Source organism: Neovison vison, chromosome X, assembly GCF_020171115.1.
Source record: "Neovison vison isolate M4711 chromosome X, ASM_NN_V1, whole genome shotgun sequence".
In the NCBI taxonomy this organism is placed as follows: Eukaryota; Metazoa; Chordata; class Mammalia; order Carnivora; family Mustelidae; genus Neogale; species Neogale vison.
Window position 1 is genome coordinate 12,523,429 of NC_058105.1, and position 23,729 is coordinate 12,547,157.

General features: G+C 42.4%; 1 protein-coding gene and 1 non-coding gene across 2 annotated transcripts in view; one reads left to right on the forward strand and one right to left on the reverse strand.

Moving 5' to 3' along the window:
- ATP11C (ATPase phospholipid transporting 11C) overlaps positions 1-23,729 on the forward strand; it is a 182,934-nt gene that overhangs the window by 34,576 nt on the left and 124,629 nt on the right. The gene's annotated exons all lie outside the window — the stretch shown is intronic.
- LOC122897876 lies at positions 4,876-4,995 on the reverse strand. The gene has a single exon (XR_006382705.1). It is a non-coding gene; the product is annotated as a U6atac minor spliceosomal RNA (small nuclear RNA).

Here is a 23,729-nt window from a genome sequence, read left to right on the forward strand (position 1 = left end):
ACTACCAAAAAAAGAAAGAGGGGGAATTCTCGGCTTCTGCCTTCTGCCTCTGCCTATCCTTGACTTGCCCTTCTTGGAGTCATGTTTCTGAATGCAAATCTTGGTTTGTTACTCCTCTGTTAATAGGCTTCGCACTGTCTCCCCTTTAAACTGACCTCTGACTCTTCGGCACAGTTCACAAAACCTCAGCCTTTCTGGTTCCTGCCCACCCGTCTTGTCTCATCAGACCCCATTTTCACCAGACTCTCAGTGCCCCAGAGCCTCGCGCGGTTTCCTGGCTGTATCATTCTTGCTTACCTTTCTGCCATCCGTGCTGTGCCTGCTGCCGGGAATGACTGCCAGTCTTGTCTTCTTGGTGAACTCTGGGGCACTGAGAGCTGGTAGAAAATGGTGTACAAGGAGGAATAAATCAGAACTGTAGATCTCCCCTTCCACGAAGGTGCCCTCTGGCCTGTCGACTGCTGTTGGAGCCGGTACCACTGGTTCATGCCCACTAGCAGGTCGCAAGCTACCCTAGACCAGGAATCGAGCTCTGTCTTCAGCCTTCCCACAGCCTGTGCCACAACGGGTAGCCAGGAAATAGTTGTTGGATGAACAGATGAGCGGAGGAATGAAGGCAAGTCTCCTGTAGTTTATTTTTCAGTTTAGGTCTGTCTTGGGCTCTAAGAATGCTACTTACAAGACTCCTACCACTGTTTTGACAAGAGCTTCCTGCAAACCCAGGACTTGCATGCCGGCTCATCCGCTGTTAGACACCTGCCCGAGACTGTCGCCGAAGAGCCTGCCAAACAGGGCTAAGGGCCCTTTTGGGGGTTTGGGGCAACCCTTCAGCTTCTCACACCCTGCAGCCTTCACTGCCAAGATAAGCTTCTACTGTGAGTCTACAAAATTCTAATCAAGACAAAAGAAATCGCATGGAATGAAAATGCTTCTTCCCTGCTCTTGGAAATCAGAATAGTTGTAAAATGAAGAAAATTAGTACTTTAACATTTCTCTCTCCTCAAGCAGTTGTTTCAAGAGAGTCATTGACAAACTCAAGCATTGGTAAGGACAGTTAGTGACCATTTATCACCTTAAGTTGATTTGTTTCAAATAAGTATCAGACAGGTTATTTTGATCCTGAGTGATGCATTTATCACCTTCCTACCCGAGCCCCTTTTTACACAGCGCCATCAATGAGCCGTGAAAGAGACACACACAAAACTGTCACGATCCTGGTCAGTCTTCCCTGTCTTTGTCCTTTAATCATGATTCTTAAACTTATGATCAAAACTCTGCACTTTTCGTTCTGATGAGTGGTAGGTCTCTGCCTAAAACAAATGGCTAGTTCTGAGGTGGTATGCATTTCTGTTCTGTTTTTCTGAGGCATTATTTGCATATAGTGAAATTCACCCTTTGTAAGTATTTACAAATGTATACATTTTGGCAAAATTCTATAGGTTGTGCCACCACTGGAATAAAGATAATAGAAGTTTCTGTCACCCAAAATACTCCCTCATGCTCCTTCATAGTTGACCCCCTCCCTATATGGCAAACTACTGCTCTTATTTCTGTCTCTATAATAGTTGTGTCATTTCTAGAATTTCATATAAATGGAATCAAAATGTGAAGTCATTGAGTTTGCTTATTTCACATAACATAATGCTACTTTTAAAAAGATTTTATTTATTTATTTAAAGATTTTATTTATTTGATAGAGAGGGACACAGCGAGGGAGGGAACAGAAGCAGGGGGAGTGGGAGAGGGGGAAGTAGGCTCCCTCCGGAGCAGAGATCCCAACTTGGGGCTCCATCCCAGGACCCTGGGATCATTACCGGAGCAGAAGGCAGACACTTAATGGCCAAGCCACCCAGGCACCCCTTATTTATTTATTTTAGAGAATGAGTGAGTCTGAGTGAGGGGAGGGGCAGAAGGAGAGGGAATGAGAAGGTCCCAAGTAGATTCCCCGACAGGGGGCTCGATCCCATGACCCCGGGATCATGACTTGAGCTGAAATCAAGAGTGGGACGCTTAACCGACTGAGCCACCCACCCAGGTGCGCCTAACATAATGCTTTGGAGTTATCCATGTTGCATTTATTGTTGCATTTATCCATAGTTAGCTGCCTTTTGTTACTGAGTAGAATTCCATTATGTGAATATATCAAAATTTCTTTTTTTTTTTAAAGATTTTATTTATTTATTTGACAGAGAGAGATCACAAGTAGGCAGAGAGGCAGGCAGAGAGAGAGAGGAGGAAGCAGGCTCCCTGCTGAGCAGAGAGCACGATGCGGGACTCGATCCCAGGACCCTGAGATCATGACCTGAGCCGAAGGCAGCGGCCTAACCCACTGAGCCACCCAGGCGCCCTCAAAATTTCTTTATCCACTCACCATGGTGGATGTTGGGATAATTTAATTTTTTTATTATGAATGAAGTTGCTATAAACATTTATATTCAGGTTTCTGTGCAGATACATGTCTTTATTTCTCTTAGGTAAATACCAAGGGATGCCTGGATTTTAGAATAAGTGTGTTTTTAACTTTATAAGGAATTGCCAAACTGTACTCTTACTGATTCCTACCAGCAGTATGAGGTTCTAGTTGCTCCACATCCTTGACACCGTTGTTATTGTCTTTTTCAATTTTAGACATTCTAGTAGATAGCTAGTGATATCTTTTTGTAATTTTATTCCACATTTTTTTCCTAATGACTAATGATTTTGAGCAAGGGTCTATTAACTTTTTTTTAATTGGGTAATTTCTTAAAAATACAGTTTTAAGGGTTCTTTATATATTCTGGTTATCAGCCCTTTATCACATTTGTTTTCCAAATGTTTTTCCCAGTCTGTGGCTTGTATATTTTCTTTTTTATTTTCTTACTGTCTTTCAAAGAGCAGAAATTTTGAATTTTGATGAAATTCAGATGATCAATTTTTTCTTTTACCGTTCATGTTTCTTCTGTCCTATGCATAATGACCAGATGTAAGATCATAAAGATTTGCTTCTTTTTTTTTTCTAGAAGTTTTTTAGCTTCAGGGTTTACATTTCAGTCTATGATCAATTTCAAGTTGTATGTATAGAGGAGCTTCAGTTGAGGTTTACTGAAATACAAATACCCCATTGTTCCATCATTATTTATTGAGAGACTAAAAGATTGTCCTTTGTCTATTGAATCAAGTTGGCATTTTTGTCAAAAATCAATTGACTGTATATGGATGGATCAATTTCTGGACTGTCTGTTCTGCTTCATTGATCTGTGTGTTTATTCTTTTGCCAATATCACATGGTTTTGAATAGTTGTAGCTTAGTAGTAAAAGTCTTAAAATCAGTGGGTTTGAGTCCTCCAACTTTTTCCTCTTTCAAAATTGCTTTGGGTGTGTCCTAGATTATTTGTTTTTCCATATAACTTTTAGAATCACCCTGTATGTTTCTTAATAAAGAAGGTTGCTTGGATTTTACTGAGTGTTGAGTTGAATACCGATTTGGAGTTGATAGGCATCCATAGATGAATTTGGGAGAGAATGCTAATACTGATAATACTGAGTCCTCTGATCCGTGAACATGTAACTCTGACTACTTGTATCTTTTTTTTTAAAGATTTTATTTATTTATTTGTCAGAGAGAGAGAGGAGTGAGAGTGAGCACAAGCAGACAGAGTGGTAGGCAGAGGCAGAGGCAGAGGGAGAAGCAGGCTCCCCGCTGAGCAAGGAGCCGGATGTGGGACTCGATCCGAGGACACTGGGATCATGACCTGAGCCGAAGGCAGCCGCTTAACCAACGGAGCCACTCAGGCGTCCCTGACTACTTGTATCTTGATGGCTCTCATCAATAATGTTTTTCTTCGTTTTCAACATATAAATCCTATGCTACTTTGTTATATTGATCCTGGAGTATTGCATCTTTTATAGCTCCTATATTAGCAAATGGTGCTTTTAAAAATTGCAGTCCTTATTTATTCACTGCTGTGTATAAAAACAAAATTCTGTTTTGTATCGTGATCTCCTGTTTTCCAACCTTGGTAATGTCACTTACTAGATCTAGTAGTTTTTCGTAGGTTCTTTTGGATTTTCTACTTAGATTGTTGAGTTTTCTGTGAGTAAAGACAGTTTTATTTCTCCTCTCCAATTCTATCCGTATTTCTTTCTGGGCCTTACTGCATTATCTAGGACTTTTATCCAGTGTGATGTCCAATACAAGTGGTAAGTGTGGTTGCCCTGCGTTGTTCCTGATCTTAGAAGGAAATCATTCATCCTTTTTTTTTTAAAAAAGATTTTATTTATTTATCAGAGTGAGCACAGGCAGAGGCAGACGGAGAAGCAGGCTCCCGCTGAGCAAGGAGCCCGATGTGGGACTCGATCCCAGGACGCTGGGATCATGACCTGAGCTGAAGGCAGCGGCTTAACCAACTGAGCCACCCAGGCGTCCCGGAAATCATTTATTCTTTTTTTTTTTAAGATTTTATTTATTTATTTATTTGGCAGAGAGAGATCACAGGCAGAGAGGCAGGCAGAGAGAGAGAGAAGGAAGCAGGCTCCTGGCTGAGCAGAGAGCCCGATGCGGGGCTTGATTCCAGGACCCTGGGATCATTACCCAAGCCAAAGGCAGTCTTAAAGGACTGAGCCACCCAGGTATCCTTGTAGGTTTTTTCATAGATGTTTTTTATCAGGCTGAGGAAGTTACTTTTCATTTCTAGTTAACTGAGTATTTTTAAAAATCGTGAATGGCTATTGAACAAGTGTCATACTTTTTCTGCATCTATATAGATAACGTATGGATTTTCTTCCTTTGTTGATATTGTCAGTGGCATTGCTTGAGTTATGAATGTTGAACCAACCTTGCATTTCTAGACTAAATTCCATATGACCATTATATATTATTCTCTTGTATTTTATAGATAAAAGTCATAGTTAGATGCCAGAAACTTGTTGGCAATTCCTTAATCATATGTGTGCTTTATAGGTCGTTAGAACCACCTCCACCTTTATTAAGGGAAGTTCTACCCTTACCTATAATGTGATATAGGTAGACTGCTCTAATTCATCTTCCTTGGTCTTTAAGCTTTCAAAAGAGCAAGGGGACAGGCAACAAATATAGCAAGTGTCTTTATACTAGGCTGTGAGTACATTTATTTAATTTAACCTTATTTAATGGGAAGTAATTTGTACCATTGAAGTCTTGCAGTAAATGATTATGGTCAGAACTTAAATGTGGGTTTGTTTGGTAAAACCGCTATCAGCCCATAGATCACATTGCCTCTCTGGTGATGAATGTATGTGCGGTAGGTGTTGGATGGGGACAGAGACAAGGGAGGGTGGGAGAGAGAGTGAGATTAGGAAAGGGAGAAATGTTATACCACCTTTTATTGCCATTTGAAAATCTGGGCTTTTAGGTATCTTGGTTTTATATCTCAGCTCTGTTATTTATTTGATTTGTGGCAGATTTGTCTCCCTGAGACTTATTATTATTTTTTTTAATCTGAAATGTAGAGGCACCTGAGTGGCTCAGTTGGTTAGGCGTCCTACTCTTGATGTTGGCTCATGTCATGTTCTTGGGGTCCTGGGATCAAGTCCTGCATTGGGCTCTGTGATGAGCAGGGGAGTCTTCTGGGGATTCTCTCCCTCTGTTCCTCCCACTCACACACGTGCTTGCGCTCTCTCTCTCTCTCAAATAAATAAATCTTTTTTTAAAAAGATTCTATTTATTTATTTGACAGATCATAAGTAGGCAGGGCAGCAGGCAGAGGGTGGGGTAGAGGGTGGAGGGGTGGGAGGCAGGCTCCCCGCTGAGCAGAGAGCCTGATGCGGGGCTCGATCCCAGGACCCTGAGATCATCACCTGAGCCAAAGGCAGGGGCTTAACCCACTGAGCCACTCAGGCGCCCCCTCTGAATCTTTTTTAAAAACCTGAAATGTAAACTGTTAGCACAGGTTATTATGAAGAATACAGAAGATATTTGTAAAGTGCCTTGCACATAGGAATGTACTCCATATAGTGGTGTCCGTTACTGTCATTATTATTAATTTCTTCCCATGCAATGCATTTTATAACTGGAAATAATTTGGGTTTGGAAAATGCCAAATGGGACTTAGGCTGATTTCTGTAGTTTATTTGATTCTTTTACCAAAATAGCCCAGGGCAAGTTCCTTTTTATAAAAATGGACGTGATTTCCTGTACTTTTTACCTGCCTCTTCCCTAAATCAAAACAATACCAATTCAATTTGCTAAATCATTTTGCAAATTTGGAAGGCTTAAAAGGTACAGCTGAATGATTTAGGCTCTGGAAATGAGCGTGTGGACACTTCTGTGCGTCTGTAGGGCTTTGTGTAGTCTAGAAGTGATCGTCTCAGCGAGGAGAGCTAGAGATGCCATTTTCATTTTACATGGGCAACCAGCTGTAGATCGCCAGCTCTAGTCCCTTGGCTCATGCAGATCTGACCATTTCTGAATCACTGAAACTCACTTCTTTAACTTAACAAAAGCCACTTCCGACTGTTTGAGGTAATGATTCCTTTTTTCAGTAAGGTTGTTTTGGTTATCACAAGTAGGGCCAAAGAGCTGTGTTTTCGTCAGTCAAGTCAGGGATGATAACAATGAGAAAAATGGCTGAGTCTACTAAAGGGCATCAGGCCATCATCAGATGACCATTCAGTGTCCAGGACCTCAGGAGAGCTGTTGGCTCTGATTCCCGCTCCAGCTCCAACAATCCATAGCTTCTGGGAACTGATTCTCATTGTTACTTGATTTCCTAGCAGTACCCTTCCAACTAAAAGTGCCGTTTGACAGATGAAAGTAATGGAAAATCTTTTGTATTTGGGGAGTTATTGTATAGTACTACACCATTGCTTGGTGCTATTGTAAATCAGAATTGGTGATCGTTAGTCTTTTAAAAACCGGTTCATTGAACTGTGATCATTACAGAAAATACCGTATATATATTTAATGTACACAGTTTGATGGGTTCCAGACATACACATATACCATTGAAATCATCACCACAATCAGGGTAATGTACATATTCATCATCTCTAAAGGCTCCTCCTGCTGCCCTTATGTTTGTTTGGTTGAGGGGTAGGGAGTGAGAACTAACTTGAGATCTACCATGCTAACAAATTAGTGACAATACAATATTTTACATACACTGTTTACAAAGGACATTGACCGCATCTTCTAATTTTAATTTTCACCTTCTAAATTAAAGTAGGTCTTATTCCTCCTTTATGATGGAAAACAAAATAGACCCTGGCAATATGTTTTTTCAAAGGTCACCATTAAATATTGCCCCAGTGTCCAGGATGCAGTTCTGCTTTCTGTTCAGTGTTCTTTGCATAAGACCTCTGGGCCTTGATCCTGATGTGACTCTAAACTTCATTGACCCGGTAAACATTCAGAAACTAAATATCTAATGACCTTTGTCCTTACAATTAAGACCAACAAATGTGATTGGATGCTGGGCTTCAAAGAGAGTTCATGAAATAACTAATTAGCGGAGGATAAAGTGGGGAGTAACTTCTACCCTGTGTACATGTAACGTTCTTTTTTCTGGATTGGCCAGACAGAGTTCCAGGGTCCAAGCAGGAATGTTCAAAGGCTGGTTGTTAACCTTCTGAAAGGTGGTTTAATTTAAAATGTTAGGCAGTAAGGTGAGGCCCAGCCTGGTAGATTTGCCGGGGCATCTTGAGTAGCTGCTTTGTGTTAAACGCTATTTTAATCATTACAGGGGCATAGAGATTAAACCAACAGCAAAAAATACGATTCCACTCACTAGGACTCCACAAGCTCGGAGACCAAATGGAAGTGTACACAGAGATGCTTCCGTATGCTGCCTCTGCTCCATCCTCCGTTCTGCCGACAGAGCAATCTTTTGAAAACACATACCCTTTCCCTGCTTAAAACGTTCTGGTGGTTCCCGGTCTCTCAGAGGACCATGTCCAATTTCTTCAGACACGCAAGGCCTTCTCTGATTTGGCCCAGATTATCCCCCCCCCCACCCGTTCCCACACCTCCGCAGCCTGCTCGAGGCGCGTACCACGCCTTGGGTTCCTCAAGAGCAGCTCAGGACTTTTCATGCCTCTGAGGGTTTACTCATGCTGGGCGCTCTGGAGAATGCTGTGTTAGCCTGGGTCCTCTGAGAAGCAGACCTTTAGGATTAAACTGCCAAGGATTTTCTTGAGGGAAACCACCACCTGTGTGAGAGACCACACGGAGGGAGATGGAAGGTGGTGTGCCATTAGTCCGCGATGCAAGTCTGACCCCTAGTGAAGAGAAGCGAGAGTAGCTTGGGCAGGAGCTTTCTAGGCTGCTCTGCGGTTGAAGGAAGGTTCAGAAAAGCCTTTGGGTCATCCGGGTCAGTGGAGTTCTACCGCTGCTGTATTCACTCGCTGGTCAGGTGCAGCCCATTGGACGTATGGCTTCAGCACAGACATTAGGATGAATTTCTGAGGCAGCAGCTCCGTTGTGCCCTCTGTAATTAGAGGCCTTTCTTCTTCCATCTCATTCCTCTCACTTGTCCTTAAAAGGTCAGCTTTCAATGTCTCCTCTGCTGGGAAACTTCTTGAAGGAAATTCTCAGCAGGTCACATGATGGTCCCATTGCCTACAATGACCGTCCCTGAGTTTCTGTCTGGTTAACTCCTAATACACTTATTTGAACCCCTACCACCTATTATAAGACCAAAAAAACCTTAGTAGGTGCTCAGGAAATATTTGTTGAATGAATGAGTGAATCGGTAGGACTTGGATGAGCAGATCTAAAGGAGACGATAAGTGGAGGCAAAGTAAACTGCTTGAGCAAAGCCATATCGAGAGAAGAATGAGTTTATTCTGCCTTTTTCTTCTTTGTAAATGTGTCCAAAAACTGTCATTTTAGAGAAAGTATATTATGATGCAAAACAGTGGGGGGAAGGAGTATCTTCCTGGCACTTGAAAATGATTCATATTTGAGAACTTTGTTGAGAACAATGTTTTGAATATTTCCTGAGAAACTTCTTTCCTGAGAGGAAACAGTTGATGGAAATGGAATTTTACTGCTGCCAGGAAAAGTGTGATAAAGATCAAATCGCATACAACTACTACCAGAATAGAAATTTCCATAGAGCCAAGAGATTTCAGAGTCCCACCTAATGGCTCATGTGTATTTAGTATTCACTATAGCTGAACTGTAATTCTGTAATGGAATTTGACCAATTTTGGCACTCAGGTTTGTAATGTACGAATTAGCGGAGACACATTCATCTTGACGTTTGCTGATGCTAGATGTTGGTCATATTTCTGATGGAAAGAAACAGAGAGCTGGCCAGGGTCCCAAATCTCAGTGCCACTAACAGCCTGCCACTGGCACATATTGCCAGAGGAGAGCCGTGCTGAAGATAAGGTCATACAGAATCACTGTCAGCAGCTAGAGATTTCGCCCCTCATCCCTATGCAATGGTCTACCCTGGTGACCTTGGTTGGATCGTGTATGAAGCAGGTGCCCCTTTTTGCCCAGGTCCGTGTTGGTCCTATGCAATCTCCCTCATGTCCTGTTTCTCCAGAGTTTGCCACTTGATAGGATGCAAGTTTCTTACCTGCAGTCTGGGGGTGAATAATGGCATCTCCATTATGGGCTTGTGGTTAGGAGTCTACCAGGCAATTCATGCTAAGGGCTTACATTGTGCTCGATGGTATTTATCCAGTAAAGGGTAGCTTGGTTTTATTATGATTATGAAGTAGAAGCAGGGGTCTGAGGGTAAAATCCTAATATTTCTCCATGAGTAATATCAAAGTTGGTTCTTCGTGCATTTGGTCAGTGCCTGATCTGTGATAAAAGCAGCAAGGGACTCTAGGGACACGAGTGTTAGGCCCATTCTGTAATTAATCTATCACAGTTGCTGATACCCATCTCTCTTCTCAAGTGAGGATGGTTCATTTTGGCTTATACATAAGCAAAAGCACTTGCTTCTCCCCTGTACTCTGACCTGCTGTGGGATACCTCTTCATTTTCTCACTGACCTATCTCACCTTCAAGTTTCTCTTATAATTCTTCTTGAGGTATGTATAACTACTGTGTCCCAGACATGTGAAAAAAAAAAGATGTTTGCATGATGCATTCCCTTCTCTGATATTTGTTGGTCAAGTTGGGAAGCTTTGACCTACTACCCTTTGCCTTACATACCTTTTCCGTTTTAGTAGAATAGTTCACTTGGGATGTTACTCATTTACTCTGTCTTTCACTATTACGGGTTGTTAATTTTACCAAAGAGCTACCCCTTTACGTGTGTTCACACACATCTCTCTCTCTCTGTCTCTTTTTTTTTTCTTTTAGAAAACAGATTTTTTGGTGGGGGTGAACATGCATTATTTGTTTTAGAGGTACAGGTCTGTGATTCATCAGTCTCACACAACACACAGCACTCACCACAACACATACCCTCCCCAGTGTCCCATCACTCAGCCGCCCCATCCCCTCCCTCCCCCCTCCCCTCAGTAACCCTCAGTTTGTTTCTTAAGATTAAGAGTCTCTTATGATTTGTCTCCCTCTCTGGTTTTGTCTTGTTTCATTTTTTCCTCTCTTAACCATCTTCCCCCTTTCTTCCAAGTCTTGCCATTACATCAGGAGCTGCTCCTGTCTTTTCTACTTGAAAGCCGAAAATATGAATCGAAATGAATTATGAGCGATAGGGGATAGAATATTACTATCAATGGGTGTGTACCAGAGCCAGAAACTTAAAAGGGGGGGAAAGTTGTATTTGAAGTCCCAAAGGTGTCAGTATGTCCAAATCTGAACTCACTTACCTCTTCTCTAAGCCTATGGCAGTCAACTCTTAAGATGTATCTCAGGGGCGCTTGGGTGGCTCAGTGGGTTAAAGCCTCTGCCTTCGGCTCAGGTCATGATCCCAGGGCTCTGGGATCGAGCCCCCAGTCGGGCTCTCTGCTCAGTGGGGAGCCTCCTCCTCCTCTCTCTCTGCCTGCCTCTCTGCCTACTTGAGATCTCTGTCTGTCAAATAAATAAATAAAATCTTTTTAAAAAAAAAAAAAAGATGTCTCTCAGATAGGCTTATCTCCTCATCACTTCCACTGTCCTTCCCCGACCCTCATCATCTTTTTATCTGGAGGCAATACCTTATTCCCTTCTCTTCTAGTTCCCTCTTTTCTGACTGTAGTGTCACAGGGTGTTCCTTTTTTACCTTTTTTAAATTATAAAATTATGCAAGGATTCAACAAACCAAAAACCAAATATATAGCTTAATACAGTATTACAAGGCAAGCATACTTAAAATCTCCATCCAGATTAAAGAACAAAAGAACCTTGAAGCCAGCCTAGAAGTCCTTCCAGGTGCCCCATCCCAGTCATAAACCTGTTCTCCATCCAAAATAACTATTATCGTGGCTTAAAAAAAATTATTTACTTATTTTGAGAGAGAGCTCGCCACACGAGTTGGGGCAAGGGCAGAAGGAGAAAAATCCTCAAGCAGACTCCATGCCCAGTGCGGAGCCCGAGGCAGGGCTCAATCTCATGACCCTGAGATCACGACCTGAGCAGAAACCAAGAGGCAGATACTTAACCAGTGGAGCCACCCAAGCACCCTTACAGTGACTTTTAAAGTAGTTATTTTCTTGCATTTCTTCATCAGGAGGGGGCTTTTTAAAAACATCAGTCTCGCCCTACTTGATTATCTCTATGCTTAAAACCCAAGGGTGCTGAAATTCCTCTCCGGTTTTCTTGGGCCTTCCACGGAGCCTCCCTTGCATGACTCCTTCTTTCCCTAGTACCCCTGTCTCTGGCCATACTAGATGATTCGCAGGCTTCCAGGTAACTCCAATGCCTCTAGGGGTTTGCCAGATGCCAGATACCTCCACATGTTTGCTGCTGCTCCCCCTCTTTCTGAAGTTGTCTTTCTCCCCATTCCTTGATGAAGTCCTAGACCAGACCCAAAGGTCCTTTCTTCTGTGAAGGTGCCCTGAATATCCTCTCTGGGACATACTGGGCCAGAATGAATCTCTTCCACCTGTGGGCCCTGTGCCCATTGTCGCATTTTAAATACAACCGTTTTTACCATTTACCATTGTCTCTAGTACCTAACATTGCTTACTGTGTAGTAAATGCTCAGTAAATGTTTGTTGAATGAATGAGTCTATGCAGCTGATCCTTAAAGCTCTTTCAGAACAGTGGCCTGTTCCAAATTGATGCAGAAATCATATACTTGATCATATGATACTTTTCCTGAAGTATTCTCCTTAACACATTTAAGAAAAGTTGATTTTATTTTGTTAGTAACTACTATTTCCAGTATTTGGTTTTATTGTATTTTTTTTCCCTTAACGTTTGCCCTTTTGACCACATTATTGGTGAAATAGGCCTTTTTGGGTTTTCTGGCTACCTACATACCATTTTTATTGTTTCATGGAAACAATTGGTCATTACCGAGGGCCAAGCACTGTGCCAAGGCGTCTGTGCCTTATATACTGAATCCTCATATTTTCAGTGGAAACAGAAACCTAGAGAAGTTAAACAAGGTAAGGTCATAAAGCTTTCAAGGGATAGAGCTAGGGTTCACACGCCGGCAGCCTGACTAGAAAATTATGACTCCTGTTCTTTTCACCGTTCTGTGTTACCTCTTGATAAGAAAGATAATCTGTTCCCAGCCGCAGTGCAGTGGGTTTTTGCAGGGCATCCGTGGCATGTGGCTTATTTGTGGAAGTGTGTTACCTGTTATCTTCCTGGACTCTAGTCTGTTCTTTAACTTCTTTATTGCTTCTACAGGGGACCCTGTCAGCGGGGCTGTCATTAGGTGTGTTTAGCTTGCGGTCGGCGGGCTGCAGCCTGGTCAGTGGTTCTCACTGAGCCACAAATAAGGAGCTCGCTCCCGTATTGACCTGTAGATCTTCTCAGCCCCGCGTGTTCTTTAGCCTATGGCTGCTGCCTTAAAGGTTATTATCGCCACAAATGATACCGCCTGTGCTTGCCAAGGTGATAAGTTGTGTCTTTTAAAATGGTATCAGTCATTAATTTTTTGTCTTTTTAAAAAAATGTCTTTATTGGACTGGGAGAGAAAGCACAAGCAGGGAGGGGAGCATCAGGCAGAGGCAGAGGGAGCCGGGGGGGTGTGTGTGGCTTGATTCCAGGACCTTTGGGATCATGAACTGAGCCCAAGGCAGATGCTCAACCAACTGAGCCACCCAGGCACCCCCCCCTCATTTTTAAAAAAGATTTTATTTATTTGTTTATTTATTTGAGAGAGAGAGAGAGAGATCACAAGTAGGCAGAGAGAGAGGAGGAAGCAGGCTCCCTGCTGAGCAGAGAGCCTGATGCCGGGGCTCCATCTGAGGACCCTGAGCTCCATCTGAGGACCCTGAGACAATGACCTGAGCCGAAGGCAGAGGCTTTAACCCACTGAGCCAGGCAGGTGTCCCCATCCCCACTCATTAACGTTAATTGCTATTTCTTAACTTCCCTTTGAGGTGCTAAAAGGAAATCCAAGTATAAACACTTAAAACAATGACATGGAAGAATGCCAGTAGAGGAATGGTTTTTTGTTTGTTTGTTTGTTTTTTAAAGATTTTATTTCTTTGAGAGCAAGAAAGAGCAGGAGTGGGGCGGGGAGGGGAGTTAGAGGGGAAGGGAGAAGCAAACTCCCTGCTGAGCAGGGATCCCCCCAACATGGGGCTTGATCCCGGGACCCTGAGATCATGACCTCCGCTGAAGTGAGACACAGCTTAACCTACTGAGCCACCCAGGCACGCCAGGAACAGTTTAATAGTTGATAGCACCCGTGGGCCATGGCCATACAGAAAGCCAGAAACCAGGGACCCTGGAGGACTTGGGTTGGGGACAGCAGCAGCAGCAGAGCCTCAGCCCTGCTGGCCACTGGCACATGGGCAGAGAGGAACACAGATGCCTGGTGTCTGCTCTGCCTGTGCGGGGCGGGGAAGGGGGTAGTGGCAGTGTCTTTTTTCTCTTGTTAGTATGTCCCTAGATAGGTCAGTGCTCACCTGCTAGCATTTCTTGTCGATTTAAAGAACTATCTTACTGCATTTTGGTTTTTAAAGTCAGCTTTCCATTTCAATAAATTACCAGGATTAATCTAGAATGTTTGGTTGTGTTAAACTATATTGCGGGTCACTGTTTCTTAAAACTAACAGCAGTAACAGCTGCTAACGTTTTCAGTGCTGGCAAATGGTAGGTGCTGGTAGAAGTGCTTCACACACAGTTCTCTCCTGGAAGCCTCTCCCAAATCCTCTGAGGTACGCGATACTGTTATTCCTGCCTTAAAGCTCTAGTTGCAAATGTATCACTTGCAACTTAGATTTCCTTTTATGAAGAAATTCACTGTACTAGGAATTTGAACTGTACTTCCTTCCTCAGGTTCTGCTTTGTTTGAAAAGAGAACTTGAAAAACTTTGGTGTGGCTGGTCTGGCGCTTCTGAAGATAAGGGTTTTCTCTAGTAAGCTGAGGGCGAGGGTTCAAGGTTATGTGTCCTTGCTCTTGTTTTTTCCCAAACTACCCTACTTCCTGTTAGAGTCCAAGCACCAGGGAAGGTTTTAGTGGCTGATGGCAGACCGTTTGGCTCTTCTGTCACTTCCTGATAACTGTGGATGAAATACCGTGTTTTCTTGGCAGGTAAAATGTATAAGGCTGCTGTTCACTTGACAGGAAGAATGAGCTAGAAGCACTTCTTAGAGAAAAGCATTTCAGAGCCAACTTACGGCTTTTCCTTTTTCCTTTTCCAACCTTGTCCTCCTGTGTCCGAAAGAAAATTCCACACTTCCCCAAAGGCCAGGATTCTCTTCAGGTTAATAATGCTCCAGGATTATTGTCATTCTTCTCAAAAGAATCCCCTGGTTGGTATCTTGTTTTCTCTGAGGAAGGTTCTTAAAAGGTGCTTTTCTTTTCTTTTTTTTTTTTAAGATTTTATTTATTTGACAGAGATCACAAGTAGGCAGAGAAGTAGGCAGAGAGAGAGAGAGGAAGAAGCAGGCTCCCCACTGAGCAGAGAGCCCGATGCGGGGCTGGATCCCAGGACCCTGAGATCATGACCTGAGCCAAAGGCAGAGTAGCTTAACCCACTGAGCCACGCAGGTGCCCCAAAAGGTGCTTTTCTTTCCTTGGTTAAAGAGCATGAGAAGACCAATACCAAGACTTTAGTGGCCAGCTAAGAAGCCAGGTAGATCCTAGAAATGGATATTATAATACATAAGTTTGTGCAATTTCATTCTGAGTACATTTGGTTTCATCTTCTTTTCCCACAATGGAAGTAAATAAACTGGTAATGAAAGTGGTATGATGGCAAGAGGACTGAGTCCTAAGTTGGGCTGGTGTGCTTTTCCATCAAAGAATGAGATTAGGAGGAGGAAGAGGAGGTGGTGAGAGAGGGAAGAAAAATTAAATTAGACAAGACATTTGGCTGGTCATGGAAATAGATGTCAAGATCCATGTACCATCTGCCAGTAAAGTTAATCAAAGCAAGAAGCAGGAAGCCTGACTGCAGAGCCGGATCGCTTTTGGTTTCCCTTGCCCCCCATTTGGTCTGATTAGAGCCAGATATGGATGTGATGCCCCAGTCCTACCCCCAGAGACTGGGATTCACGGAGGCTGGCTTGGGACAGAGAGCTGTGCATTTAGACCAAGTTCCCTGGAGATGCTCTTGCTGTCCTTCTCAGAAGCATCCTTTGAGAATACCTGGATTCAGCCTAGAGTCCAGAAACGCCATAATTGGTCAGCCGCTGGGCCTGAAGGAGCACTGGGTGCTGGTGTACAGCTGCACACGGCCACTGTCGGCCGAACGCCTTTTCCAAAATGGGCACCAGACTCTCTTCAATTTGGGAAAATCAACTTGGTATGTTCATGTGGTTGCTAACAATAGCTCGGGTTTACTGAGTGTCATGTATACCTGGCAGATATTCTTTCAGTAAATCTGCAGAAAAACCTGGGGAGGGGGGCGCCTGAGGGGCTCAGTTGGTTGAGCTTCTGTCTTTTTTTTTTTTTTTTTTTTAGGATTTTATTTATTTATTTGGCAGAGAGAGACACAGCGAGAGAGGGAACACAGGCAGGGGGAGTGGGAGAGGGAGAAGCAGGCTTCCCTGGTGAGCAGGGGCCCTGGAATCATGACCCCCACTGAAGGCAGTCGCCTAATGACTGAGCCACCCAGGCGCCCCTAAGCGTCTGACTCTTGGTTTCAGCCCAGGTCCTGAGATAGTACACCCCCCCCCAATATCACCCCACATCAGGCTCTGTGCTCAGCAGGGAGTGGACTTCAGGTTCTTTCCCTTTTCTCCTCCCCACTCTGCTCCTCCCCTGCCACGAGTGTGCACGTGCTCTCTCTCATTTCTTTAAAAAAAGAAAAACACTGTGAGATTTAAGTACAATTATTTTCCATATTTTATAGAGAAGGAAACGAGCTCAAAGTTTAAATGGCTTGTCCAAGTCACACAGAAGCAGAGCAGGAAGTTTACCCAGACAAGCTATGCCCATCAGCGCTCTGTTTCTCTTCTTAATGGTCTTCAGGCTCAAGGAATTGGAATCATGGTAATCCTTGGTTCAGGACTCCTTGGAGACACTCTAACCCCCAAGGACTCTAACTGGTCCTTGGAGCCAGTTAGCTTGTTTTGTTTTGTTTTGTTTTGTTTTTTTTGGTAATGTTTCAGAAACAAGCCAATTCAGTTTTGTAAAATTATTTTAATTGTGGTAAAATACCCATAACAAAAATCACTGTCTTAACTACTTCTAAGTGTATGGTTCTGTGGCATTAAGTGCATTCACACTGTTTTGCAACAGTCGCCATCATCCATTTTCAGAATTCTTGTCAAACTGTACCATTCAATAATTCCCCCTTCTCCCCTCCCTGGAACTCCTGTCAGCCACCACTCTACATTCTGTCCTTACCATGGAGCCAGTCAGCTTTTGTGTTAAGAGTAGTATGCCATTAATCTCCATTGTCATGCTATTGATTTTTTTTTTAGATCAAAATATTGCAAATCAAGGGGCGCCTGGGTGGCTCTGTCAGTGGGGCATCTGTCTTTGGCTTGGGTCTTGGTCTCGGGGACCTGGGATGGAGCCTGCCTTCAGGCTCCCAACTCAGCCGGGAGTGTGCTTCTCCCTCGGCCCCTCCCCTCCTGTTCACGCTCTTTCTCTCTCTCAAGTAAATAAGTAACATCTTTAAAAAATCACAAATTAGATGCAGACTTAAAAACATGTCCTGAATGTTAAAACAAGAAGCCATAGACATTTTAAATAGAATTTAGCATGCCTTAAACAACGTGCTATTGTATGATTGTATCTCTCAACGGGGGCTTGAGGTCCGCCTGCTCTATAAAACAGCTACAGAGATTTGCATTTGGCAACTTGGAGATAAGAAAGCTGCATTGAACAGAATAACAAGCCCTATTGCTGAGTGGTTCCTTTACTCTTGGGAGGTAATTGTCTTTGGAAAAGAAACATATTCCTGGTCACAAGAATTAATGCAAATTGCTGCATCAGACTAAAAATCCATTATGCTCAGTAACTTTAAATAATTAGATTGTGTACCTGGGGATGCTTTGGACAAGGCAAAGCATTATATGCTAAAAGTGTGGATTATGAAAGCAGAAGCTTTCATATGAAGCCCCCCTTCACTCTTTCCTCCCATCAAATTTTTAAGTGAATTGGCCAGAAGTAAGTAAAACTTAGAAGATTGTATTGTGTAGATACAGGGATAGAATTCTTTCTTTCTTTCTTTCTTTCTTTCTTTCTTTCTTTCTCTCTCTCTCTCTTTTTTTTTTTAAGATTTTGTCTATTTGACAGACAGAGATCACAAGTAGGCAGGGAGGCAGGCAGACACAGAGGAAGGAAAGCAGGCTCCCTGCTGAGCAGAGAGCCCAATTCAGGGCTGGATCCCAGGACCCTGGGATCATGACCTGAGTTGAAGACAGAGGCTTTAACCCACTGAGCCACCCAGGCAATCCGGGGATATAATACTTTCATTTCAAGAATTTGAAGATAAAGTTCCTCCACCCCACCTCCTTTTTCTTGTCTTTCTTGCAAAATCCTGAAAGTAGAAATTTCCTTTAAAATTGTTGTAGAGCATAGTAAATGACATATTAAATGATTCGGTTATAAAATTGGATTTTTACCTGGTATCTTGGTGAGTCTTAGTCTACAACAAGCTTACTGTTGATCATTTCAAATGCTGCTGCTGCTGTTTTGAAAGTTCCTGTGGTCAGAATCCATTTTTAGTTGTTTAAAGGTATCACTCCTGTACTTGAATTCCTTGAGTTGCCTTACAGTACTCACGTTGTGTCAGCCAAGCACAGACTAAAGTGTACATTATGAAGAACACAAAATTTTAGATCAATTTTTATCTAATCCTCAAATCAGTTAACAGTGATTTCTTTTAAACCGGGATCTGTCTCTTTAATATGCATTTTATGTAACTAGGATAGATGTGTTTCAGAAAATTTTCTTTGGCAATCAGTATTAAGGATTTTTTAAAATTGAAAAGTATTATATGTGGTTAAACTTTTTTTTTTTTTAACTAGAAGATGTCAAGACGTCCGGTGGCTCAGCCGGTTAAGCCTCTGACAGTTGGTTTTGGCGTAGGTTGTGAGCCTGCTTCAGGCTCTGCGTTCAGTGGGAAGTCTGCTGGAGATTGTCTCCCTTTCTAGAGAGCCCTTCCCACAGCCCAAAAGCTCTCTCTCTCATTAAGCAATAGATAAATAAATCTTAAAAAACAAAAAACAAAAACACAACAAGGGCACCTGGGTGGCTCAATGGGTTAAAGCCTCTGCCTTTGGCTCAGGTCATGATCCCAGAGTCCTGGGATTGAGTCCCGCATCCGGCTCTCTGCTCAGCAGGGAGCCTGCTTCCCTCTCTTTGCCTACTTGTGATCTCTGTCAAATAAATAAATAAAATCTTAAAAAAAAACCTAGAAGGTATAAAAAAGTTGACATCACTCCTTCATTTGCAACCCTATTACCCAGAGGTAACCACTGTTAAATTTCTTTTCTAGGTGTTCAGATTGTATTAATGCACACACATGCACACACATGTATTTTTCTGTACAGTTGGTATCATACAATATATCACATTTTTCAGTTTGCTTTTTCACCTGCTATGTGTTAGAGATTATTTCATATTGGTACATATTAAGCTACTCATATATTTTAACAGCTGCCCAGTAGTCCATTATTTGGATATTCCATAGTTAATTTAAATGGTGCTTTCCTGATGGACATTGGGTTTATTTAGTTCATTTTTTTACTATTTTAAACAATGCTGTTAAATATTCTTCTGCATTTTTATTTACTTCTGTTTGTAGAGTCACAGAAGCTATTTTTGTTTTTGAAGATTTTATCTATTTGAGAGCACAAGCTCCGGTGGGGGCCAGGGACAGAGGGAGAAGCAGACCCCTCGCTGAGCAAGGAGCCTGATGTGGGGCTCGATCCCAGGACTCTGGGATCATGGCCTGAGCTGAAGGCAGATGCTTAAGCAACTGACCCACCCAGGTGCCCCCATACAAGCTATTTTTAAAATTGGACTAATGTTATAATTATTTAAAGTTTCTATATTGATCTGTTGCTAGTTCATGAAACTAGTGGAAATAAAGCCAGTGTAGAAAAAACTTTCTGAACAATAAGAATGAAAACCATCATCAAATACCCGAACATATATATCTAAAAACGTGTTTAAGTATTATTTTGAGGGGCTCCTGGGTATCATACACTTGAAAGTATCAAATAATTCTTTGTGAAATAAATGTTTGAGTGGAATTTTAAAAAAAGATTTTATTTATTTATCTGACAGACAGAGATCACAAGTAGGCAGAGAAGCAGGAAGACAGAGAGGAGGAAGCAGGCTCCCCGCTGAGCAGAGAGCCGGATGTGGGGCTCGATTCCAGGGTCCTGGGACCATGACCGGAGCCGAAGGCAGAGGCTGCAACCCACTGAGCCACCCAGATGACCCTGTTTGAATGGAATTTAAATGGATTTATCAAAACTATTTTTTCATATTAGTGTTTGGAATTTTTAATAATTACTATAGCAATCGTGTCTAAATTAGATATGTGAATATCTCAAGGAAAACCATAACTCTTTTAGGCAAAAATGGAATATTTCAACTTTAGCTTTTATTAGAATAGGAAGCCCACTCAGAGTCTGGGCTTAGAAGCCCCTTCAGTTTTTGAGGAATATTGATGCTATTGTAGAATTCCAGACTGGTCTTGGAAATTTTTTTAAAGTGTTGCTTCATTTTCTTTCTTTCTTTCTTTTTTTCTTTTAAGATTTCATTTATTTATTTGAGAGAGAGAAAACAAGAGACAGAGCATGAGTGGAGGGGGCGAGGCAGAGGGGGAGGGAGAAGCAGACACCCCCTCCCCCCGACTACATCCCCACTAAGCAGGGAGCTCAAGTTGGGGGGGCTCACCTGGGACCTGAGCAGATGCTTAACCAACTGAGCCACCCAGGCGCCCCACATTGCTTCATTTCCCCCAGCTTCAAAGCCCTCCATCTCTTGCAGGTAGGAAAGAAATTGTTCCAATTTGTAAAGACTGGCGTCTAGTCAGAATAGGCAAATATTCTTTTTCCTGAAATCTGATGCTGAAAAGGCAGGAAACTATTCATCTTGGTATTTTGGAAAGTGGAACTGTGTGTGTACTAAGCTCCATCTGGCAAAGTAGTATTTAATTTTTTCTCCCCAGAAAATGGAGACGTGGGTGGTGGGTGATAGAAATGAACACTTAACAGAGTGCCAGCTGTGTACGGGTCAGGGACTCTACGTGTGTTACTTTGTTGAATCCTTCTAGGAATGTGGTGTGGCTCTGGTTTACACGTAGGAAAAGTGAGGTACAGAGTGGTTAAGATACGACATACCTTGCTACGAGGAAGCAGGACCAGGGTTTTGACCCAAGGTGTTTTTGACCCTCAGTGTCTTGTATCTTTGACACACTTGGGTAAGAAATCATAGACCATTGTCACTGAGTTCCACATGTTGATAATTTGTCCTGATTGGCAAGTTTTTGCTACTTTTCAAAACTTGGCACAAAGTAAAAACAACCATGGATTTCTTAAAGTTGAGAAAGCGGTAGCACTATCCGTAAGCAGTTAAATCTTAAAAATACACTGGAAAGGATAATCAGTGCATAAATTAAAAATTAATAGCTCTAAAACTATAATGTTTATATCACACATACACTGTGATTCATTTTATGTAATATAAACCACAGAATTATTTCAGATATGCAAAGAATCCTCAACATGGTTACATATGGGGTTTTTTTGTTTTTTTTTTTAAGATTTTATTCATTTATTTGACAGAGAGAGAGAGATCACAAGTAGGCAGAGAGAGAGAGAGAGGGAAAGCAGGCTCCTCGCTGAGCAGAGAGCCCGATGTGGGGCTCGATCCCAGGACTCTGAGACCATGACCTGAGCTGAAGGCAGAGGCTTAACCCACTGAGCCACCCAGGCGCCCCATGGTTACATATGTTTTAATTATTCTAAAATACTTTTTTTTTTTTTGCTGATACTTTTCCTTTTAGAATATTTTGAGGAGTTTCTTTTTTCTTGCGGCTTTACCAGTTTTTTTGAAAATACTGCATTTTCCACTAATACAGTCTTCTTAGTGTTCCCTCTCATTCTGAAGCAGGGTTTTCATGTATCACGGGTTGTTTACATTTGAATAAAGCATCTTCGTAATTGCCTGCCCGTCAGGCTGCTGCGTTGCCCTGATGAATGCTATCTTAATATGCTTCTCAGAAATGATGAAAACAAATCTGTTTCCCTAAGTGGTAAAATTCACAGGTAAAATCACTTTGAAGGTAAAGTCCACAAGTCACCTAGGATCCTCGGCCCTGCAGGAGGGGCCAAGCAGCACACGGTGTAATTAATTACAGGAGATCCAGCTTTCCTGCCGACAGCACGGTGATGTCAGTCCCTTGTCCTGTTTGTCTTCTCCTCCGGGGCTGTCTGTTCTTATCAAAATAAATCAAAGTGCCGTGTGTATCGCTGGTCCGGAGGAATTACCAGTTTCTTTGGTAACTATTTAATGCGGACGCAGATGCTGCCACCGTGACCCCCCCAGGTGCTGTGTGCTTAAGGCATTTTTAGAACTCTGATGTGTTTTCCGTGGGATGCTGCGGCTCTGGATGAATTCTGTGCCTCGTGGTTTACTTTTCTAGTGCGGTTGGAGCTGCCGTTTCTAATATAGAAAGAGATTTATGGCCGATTCCAATCTGTATTCCCGCTGTGCTACTCAGCTGGGAGACTGAGCGATTTAGTTATCCTCTCTGCCCCTCAATTTCCGCCTTCCTCCTAAATTGGGGCTGAGAAAACCTGCTTCATAGCTTTGCTGCGATGATTAGTATCCAGGATGATGGGATCTTGATTTATTCATTTGTTGAAGACCATGTAGTATGGGGTCAAGGAGGTAGGCTTGAGTCGGTTTATCATCATGCAAATCTGGGCTCTGTTCCTTTCTGGCCACTTGACGTTAAGAGAAGTCCTATAATCTCGTGGTGCTTCCGGTTGCCTTGTGTGTAAAATGAGGCGACTAAGAGCCACCTACTTCATAGGTTTGTCCTAAGGAGTAAAGGAGTTAATATGTATGAAAGCACTGAACAATGCTTGGCACACAGTAAATCTTTCATTGATGTCAGCCATTATTATCTTTATTATTGTTCTCCCCACTTGTCAGCATGCAATATCAGTGTTTGTTTGCTGTGTTCACCAAATTGAGACCTCCTAGGAAGATTAGACAGAACCTTTCTCTCCCTTATATCCTCTGGACCTGGCAGATAGTAGACACTTAATTTTAAGATACTCGGAATGGCTGAATTAGTGAGTGAAGGAAAACCATCATGCTTTCTCAGACTCCTCCTCCCCTCCCTTCCCTTGGAACTAATCTCTTTCTACCATGACTCACATCGTTTTTGCAGGGGGTCTCACCAAGTTTTCTAGAACAAAAACTGGAGTCTGAACTGGGTCTAGAAACAGGACAGTCCTGTTAAATCCAAGCTGTACTATTTATAGCCTAATATTCTGCCATATTAGATATGTGTCTCTTCCTATACTTAACTGTCAAGTAAGGGGTGGTGTCTTTGTCCTCTATAGTGTCCAGCACCCAATGCAGAATCTAGGACATAGTAGGTGCTCAGTTAATGATTGTTGAACTGAACCAAATGTCTTCAGGTCTCCAGTAGATGAGTTCATCGTCATCGTACTTCATCCCGGATGGTAATGAAGAGCTGCCCTTTCACGCCAATGGTGGTTTCAAGGTTATTAGGAGCTGTGGGATCTGAATCTGATTTACTTTGAAGTAACACATTTTGAACCTCAAACGAGGCATGGTATATATGAAAAGAAAGAGCCAGAAATAGGACCATGTGAAAGAATTGTTTCATAAAATTAGATACTGATGCTTTTCTTTTAGTGGTGGTTCTTTTCTCTTATCACTTATAAACTGTATATCTTATCTTACTGCTTTTTCTTGCTTGGTCTTTCCTAGGTCTTGAAACGGTAAATTGGATTGGAAATCACTCATTAGTGCTTTCAGTCACTGGGCCAGGAAAGCTGGGGTCAGCAGTGCCTGGAGCAACATGGAAATACCTTCCCTAATTAGAGTCATTAAAAGGCTAATGAACTCTTCTGTTTTTTTAAAAAAAAAAAAAGCCTTTTTCATCTTATTCTCTTAAGCAGTTTTTTTTCCCTTTGTGTCATATATGCAGTTGATAATTGCCATTTACACACTCTCCTGCCTTTAAGCAATTGGTTTCATTTTTCATGTAACTAGACACATGTGTCCTGTAAA